Genomic DNA, 8,173 nt, shown 5'->3' on the forward strand with positions numbered 1-8,173 from the left:
CCTTTCTTGTTAGAGTGTGCTTTTGAAAAAGTAAAGAAATGGTTTTGTGGTTGAAAAACCATGGTTTTGTAAATGAAAAAAAAAAATTGGAAACAGAATATTTACCAAAAGCACTGTTGGCCATGATGGTGCCAGTATGTCTGGATTCTGTCCCAGTTTTTAATTGGATAAAAACAGTGTTCCCTTTTGGACAGCCATCTTCCTTCATTGCTGTCATAGCAGAAAAGGAATGGAATGCCAAAGGAAGGAATGTGACTTCCATAATGATAACAGTTATGTGCTGATTTGCTCTGCGTGTTCTTTTGAGTTGTGCAAAACTAAATAGAAAGGCCCATATTTACAAATTCCAGTTAATTTTGACAAAATTATATTTATCAGAAGATGGATTTGTTTAGCCGTGTCATGTTTTATTGTTGCACAATTATATTGTATTCACATGAAATGTACTTTTTAAGCACATTCTAGTTGGAATCCTGAAGCTCCTGCTGTCATTGCAATGCATTGATGAGTCTTTAGTGTTAAGCAGGACATCAGAGTCATAGTTCTAGCACAGCAGAGTTTAGGTGAGTTTGTTCATTTAACTTTGTGCAGCATATTTGTATAATGCAATTTTGTCCGCAGACCGAAATAGTCACATTCATTCTATTTAGACAAGGTTTGAATTGTGTACGTGAATAAGCGTATGTGTACAAGACATTATTAGACAAAAAAAAAATATTTCAAATAATAACTATTATAGAATTTTACATTACTGATTTTGGTCATTTTGAATTTTTTTAAACATTTTGGTCAGTGAGATTTAAAAAAAAAAAAGTTTTTGAACGCAAAGCTGCATTTACTTGATAAAAAATACAGTAAAAATGAATATTGTGAAATATTATTACAATTTAAAATAACTCTTTTCTATTTTAATATAGCCTATTTAAAATGTAATTTATTCTTGTGATGCCAAAGCTGAAATTTCAGCAGCCATTACATACAAAACTGCTGATTTAGTGCTTAAGAAACATTTATTATTATTATCATCAGCATTGAAACCAGCTGCTTAATATTTTTGTGAAAACCGTGATACAAGAGCATTTATTTGAAACAAATCTTTTGTAACATTATAAATGTCTTTACTGTCACTTTTGATCAATTTAATGCATCCTTGTTGAATAAAAGTATCAAATTTACAGTAAGTTTTCTAAGAAAGCTATAATTCTACGGTGTTTAATTGTCATAATCCATCTGATCCAAATCATTTGCATAAAAAGAAACAATTCTTTATGAAAGCTGAGGATGTTTTTGTTCATGTATTATAGACTATAAATAGCCTACTGTAATGAAAGGGAGACATCTATTGATCATTTTGAAGAGTGCACTTCTAGAAGGACCAACTTTATACATCAGTAAGTCTAAAGTTACAATCACACACACCACAATAAAATCAGAAACTTGCATACATATATACCATATATATCCGTTATTCTCACTTTATACTAAATTGTCTTCTACGACAATCACGCTGTAAAAAAAAGATAAATAAATTATGCCAACATGTTTTTACAATGCTTTAACTCATCAAAATAAGCAATTTTCAACTTTTTTTATAAGTTATAGAAGATTAAAGTCAGTTTAATGTAATTTAAGTTGAAATTACTTAAACAACCAAGTTGATTGTACTTAAAAAATTTAAGGCAGCAACTCATTTTTTTCTCCTCTCTCTCTCAGTGTAAGTATAATGTGAAATAAATATATTTTGTAATTTGTTGTTATAATAATGGCTTTTTTAGCGCAATTTTCCAACGGACAAAATTGCGATTGTTAACTCATGATTTCTGTTCTGTCTGTCACCAATCTTGCACTTCTATCTCCTCCTCAACCAGACCACCTAGAGACTTCGGGTTTTCGGCATTATGTTAAGGAAGGTCTAATCTCGGGAACGCACACAAAAAAATAAATAAAAAAATAATAATAAAAAAAAACCATAAAAAGATTTACTATCTCTTAGTGTTGTGATCCCATGACGTCAGAAAATTGCGCTAAAACACTCACTGAGTTTTTATTACTTGTTTATGTTAACATGCCAATCACTACACCTCACCAGTCATAGGCAGAACCACCTGGCCTCATCATAATTCATCATTAATTCAATTATGCTACTAAATCCAGAAAATGCAAGCTATGCTTACAAAAGCTGCTGGTGCCTGCTTGCGTAGGTAATAAAACAAAGCTTACTTTTGTCATCTAATACCTGTCAGACATATTTTACCTCAGCATTGTAGATCAGAGAGCAAATGTCATGTAGGAAAGCATATTCAGAGCAAGTATCTGTTAATTGGCTAACGCTGTCACTACTGATAGGCCGCTCGGCTCTCATTGGATTAGTTGCTAAGCAACCTATTTGCTAAATGTGTTGTCATGGATTCAAATGTTCGAAACGGTCTGCTGACCACTGATAACAGGGTGAAGGTAGGCTAGTGTAACACTCCAGCTCGGGATGCCCGAGGATGATTGTAGGCTGTGTGTCGCACCATGTGTCGCACCTGTCTGACATTTGCAACTGTTCAAATATCATCTGCGAGCGCGTGCTCGTCTCTCGTGATGCTGCATCATGATAGACAGCACGCATTGTGTAGACACGCACGTGAACAACAGTCAGCTGCATTTTGTTCACTTTTTTTTTTTTTTTTTTTTGCGACGGCGGTTAACAAAGAAGAGCAGGCAGCTACATTAATTGTGTCTGTGTGTCTGCTCATTATATTTGGTTTCTCTCATTTGTGCTCATTTCACCCCCGGAATGCAAATTTTAATCCTGATTATTTCCGCCAGATTAGTGGTGCAGCAGAATAAGAGGAGGAATAATGCATTTACACCGAACAATTCCAGAATCTCACGTTTTGTCTTTTATAGGCCCGTTTAAGCATAGGCTATTTCACTTCCTTTGTGTTTTGGTATGAGCATGATTGGTTTAGCAGCCTGGTGTGACAATCAAACATTAAAGGTTTGCACCATCTTCTATGGTTGTCAAAAAATATCTGAAATGCAAAAGACAAAGTGCTCATTCAGAAACAGCCTGAGGGTTCAATACTGCAGCTCTACACCAAAGGTTCATTCAGTCCTATAAAATGTTCCATCTCAGTTCTCCAAAAAATTATACAATAATTTGCAGACTTTTTGATTTTTAAATGGTTTTGTAATAACATAGTAGCCTAGCGTCATAAATTCTTATTCAAAACTAAATGAACAGCAAATGTAAAAGCAAAGGAGGGCAAAAATGCAAAAGAACAGAGAAAGAAAGAAAGAAAGAAAGAAAGAAAGAAAGAAAGAAAGAAAGAAAGTCTCTCCCCCCCAAAAGTCTCTCAATTGTGACTAAAAAAGTGACTGCTGTATCTAAAATTTCTTTTTGGTTTAATAACTGTTCTGTAAATTAATAAAGATTTTGTTAAAATACTCTTATTGGGACTCTGTTATAAGTATATTACTGTGTTAAGCTGTAGAACAAGTGTAATTGTTACATTTGGAACATACAGTATAGTGGCCAAAACAAGAGTGATGTTGTTTTTAATAACCCTAAAGTTCGATTAAAAAAAAAAAAATTATAGAAAAACTAAAAGGTTTCATTGGTTCTGTGTTCTGTGTTGATAATTTCTTTGTATGACAGCCAGGCCAAAACATGTTTCATTGCGTTATCACAAACTCCGAGCACATCTACACAATATGCTTAGAAAATCTTTAACACATTTTTTTATAATATTTGAATAAAGGTTGAAGATATCAATTTTCCTAGGCCAGACATCACTGTAGCCACTACTGTATATAAACTTACATCAAAGTATACATTTTTATCAGCTATATGTGTTTCCTGGGAATTGAACCCATGACCTTAATGTTGCTTTTTTACTGACATCGACAAAAGATACAAGAGTTTGTTTCCTCCTTTTAAAAGTAGACAAGCATATTTATGTCGGTTATGATTTAATTTGCATATACATTTAAGCACGTGACCCACCAGTTAACCAGCATGGAAAGAACCAAACTATCCTCACTTTACATGGATCCTTCTCTTCCCATTCATCCGCTCAGAACCCTTAGGTGTGCTGCGTCTGGATGCGGACTGAACCGGATTTACTGCAGGATTATTCAGTGTGGCAACTGTTGGCACAACTGGAGGAAGAGATCCAGCCATGTCGTAATTGTTCTGAGAGCTGCACTGTGCCTCTCAGACTCTCAGTGCAGGTTAAGTGACTGTCTTTGGCCACTGCCATGATTCCTTGGCGAACGAGCAGCGGTGTGAAACAGAATGATGTTGATTGTTCCCCAGGTCGCTCCATCATGCTTGTGAATTCCCGAGGCTTGTGTCTGCGCTATTGTGCAGCGCTTTACTCCAGATGCCAGTCATGCCACATCTAGCCTCTTCCCAGGCAGAGAAATCTGGAGTGACGAGTGGCACCATGCCACCACACATTCAAATATTACTACTGAACCTGAGGCGGTCATTGCAGCATAGTAAAGGGGTGTTATGTAACATCATTTACGTATTATATAGTATACATCAAGTGCTTGAAATGATTGTGAATATACATGCGCTATTGCTATTAATTAAATTACCATTTAGACACCTTTATCCAAAGCGACCTGCATTGCCTTCAATGTATTTTTTTTATTTGTGCAATCCCACTGTAAACACAAAACAAAAAAACTTGTTGCCTTAAATTTTTAAGTACAATCAACTTGACTGTGTAAGTCATTTCAACTTAAATTGCATTAAACTGGCTTAAAAATGAGTTGAATCTCGTATAAATTAAAAAATAAAGTTTAAAATGGCTTAACTTATTTTGATGAGTTGAAGTAATGTAAAAACATATGTTGTCATGACTTATTGACCATGTCATTTTGTTTTTTACTGTGTGCTCTAACAGAACACAGCAACCCTGAAATTAGCATCGATAAAGAGCATTACATGAATGCAAATCTAGCAAAAGTGCAATTGGAGACTCACACAAGAAATTCAGCTTAATTAGAGTTTGTTTGGTTGCTGTACTGGTTTGTCTGAAAAAGTCTTAACCCCTCAACTGTAACTGAAAGCATTTTTTTTTTTTAAAGCTAGACTGTGTAGGATTTTCTCCCATCTAGTGGTGAAATTGTTTATGACTACCAACTGAATATTACTTTCTAGCCCCTCCCATTCCGAGGGCGTTTTAACTCCTACGGTGGCCGTATTAATTCAAATCTGCCGGCAGTCGCGAGTAATCTCCCCCTCGCATTCATCACGGTGCCAATGAGTGTAAAAACGCAAAAGGCGAAGCTTGAATTTCCAGGTATGTCCCTCTTTGGCTAATGTATTTTCAAGATGGATGTGCAACTTGGCTTCCGCCATTCAAGCGACTCGCTCGTATGTATTCTAAATGGCAGATTCTACGCTTACGAGAATACTTGATTAGTTGGTAGAAGTAATTACACATTAATGAGCACATATCATTTTGAAAGAACAAAGTGTTTTTTGCTAAGAATCAACTTAAAAAATTACACAGTGTAGCTTTAAGTATGAAAAAGTTATGGAAGTTTGAATTTACTGTAAATCAAATGTACTGTAGCCTACTAAATTTTTTTTATTTTATATAAAATAAAATTTTACATAATATTTTTTACTATACAATTACTATCAAATCAAAGCCACATGTCTAACCAAGTTGTGTTACAAATTTGAAGTTGATATCACAAAAGTTCCTATGAGAATTTGTTTAGGCGCTGTACCAAAAATAGCCACCGGGTATCACTCACATTCCATTGAATTTTGATTTGATGCATTCTCCTGTAACAAATGAATACATTTCTGTCCAAATATCACTTCTATCACACAATATGGAACATTGAGACTCAGGCCTTTCCGATGATATGTGTTTTGTCAAGATTAGAAAAGGTCTTGATTATAAAGTAGTTAAAATAAATTTTGTAATACGAAGCATAAGCTTTAAGTCGTAAGCTTTCAAATGATACCTAATTTATGGTGATTACTAAAATATGTGATATGAAAAAAAAAAGGCATTAAAAAAAGAGCGCCAAGCGTCAAAATATTCCTATATTGGTTGGATCCTCTGCATAAAGAGGCATTCCGGTTTGTAAAAAAATAAAACATTGGGATGTTTATAATTTTATGCTGCATGTTAATTATTTAAAGCTTAATCATGCAATCATGCATTGCTGTAAATGAGTTTTAGATTATGTGATTGCTGTTTACTTTTACATAGCCTTTTTGCCAGCACTTTTTTCTGAGCCCTATATGAGAAGGTTATATTACTGATTAAACGTTTGGAATCAGTAAGATTTTTGAAAGAAGTCTCTTATGCTCAGCAAGACTGCATTTATTTGGTCAATATACAGTAAAACAATAATATTCAGAAATATTATTAAAACTTAAAAATAACCAATTTCTATTTAAATATATTTTAAAACGTCATATATTCCTATGTTGGCGAAGCTGAATTTTCAGCATCATTACTCCAGACTTCAGTGTCCCTCGATCCTACATAAATCATTCTAATATGCTGTTTTGATGCTCATGAAACATTTTATTATTATTCTTATAAATGCTGAATCAGTTGAAACAAGAAACCATGATGCATTTTTTTTCAGTTAGCTCCAAAGAACAGCATTTATTTGAAACCTTTTGTAACATCATGAATGTCTTTACTGTCACTTTTGAGAAATTGAACGCATCCTTTTGCTGAATAAAAGTATTAAAAAAGACCTTGCTGAATAATATATTGTATATTGTAACTCCAATTGTCCTCCATTTTTCCCTAAAGCAATATGAATCCAGGTGTTGTGCTGTCTCAGGGTGAGATGAGTGTGGATACCTGTCTGTGTGATGCACCTGGAATATTGTTATAGTGTTATAAGTATCACCAAAATGTATGCAAACAAAAAACAGTTCTGTGTTCAAAAATACAGTTCAATACCCCAGTTCTGTGACATTTCACGTTTGCTGATTCTGAGAGTCCTTTGTGCTGGAGAAGTGAAGGGCAACTGAGATGGCATCAGGTGTGTGCGTGTTTGGGCTCTTTCTCATAATAAGTGAAAGAACAGTGATCGGGGTAGACTTGACCTTGGACTTGCAGGCAAACACAGATCTAATACCCACTAATACACAGTGAACTTTAAATGAACATTGCCTATTAAAAAAAAAAAGCTCTTTGGGGCTCATGTCCCTGTAGGCTTCATTCTGACACACACACTTCCTGAAGTCTTTTTTCCCTCATTCTCTGTGACTGCTTTAGGTCCCTTAAGCAGTATGTGGTGTGTGTGTGTGTGTGTGTGTGTGTGCGTGTGTGTGTGTGTGTGCGTGTGTGTGTGTGTGCGTGCGTGCGTGCGTGCGTGCATGCGTGTGTGTGTGTGTGTGTGTGTGTGTGTTGCAAGCAAACAAACAAAAAAGTCATTGATGACTTGATTCCAGCTGTTTATCTTTGTACAGTATACATGGTGACAAATAGGCTAATATTATTCATCATGAATGGATAGCCTACATTTAGAGTGCACTGACATTTTTAATAAGAGTTGCTTTTCTCTTTTTAAATTCTCAAAAAATGGGTTTGTACACCCAAGCAAACTCAAACTATGCATCTATACATGCATTACATCTCCATGCATATTTTCATGTTATTATCTTGATGCTTTGCTTGGCCTACTTGGTTGAGTTAAAGGAGATCATGATTATGTAATGTAGCTGTGTTGGAATATGTACTGTTTCCACACACTTGAATGAGCTTTAAGAAAATGTCACTGGACATATAATTACGCCTACAAAATGCTGAATGGTAAACTGAATAAAACCAAATGTAATAGTCATGCTAGACAATTAGAGACTGGGTTTATCTTGTCAAAACTATCTGCTGATTTTGAGAGGAAAAATTTCCCACTTAAATTACAATACCATATAAATATTCTGTCAATATCTGATTCCCAGTCAACAAACGTATATTGGACTGACAAAACTATATTTTACAGTGCAAATAAATTGTAATTTGATAACATCGTCCAATAGAGAAAAACATTATGGCCATGGTTCATTTTGTTAAATCCAATCCGCGTCTGTCTCCATGGAGCTCCAGAGCGTCTCTCAATGCCGAACACACTCGGCTTTTTCCGTAAAGAGAAGCGGTTTTTGCCGAAGACACTCGGCTCTTGCACT

The sequence above is a fragment of the Abramis brama genome, assembly GCF_963993115.1.
Source record: "Abramis brama genome assembly, chromosome: 23".
Taxonomy (NCBI): domain Eukaryota; kingdom Metazoa; phylum Chordata; class Actinopteri; order Cypriniformes; family Leuciscidae; genus Abramis; species Abramis brama.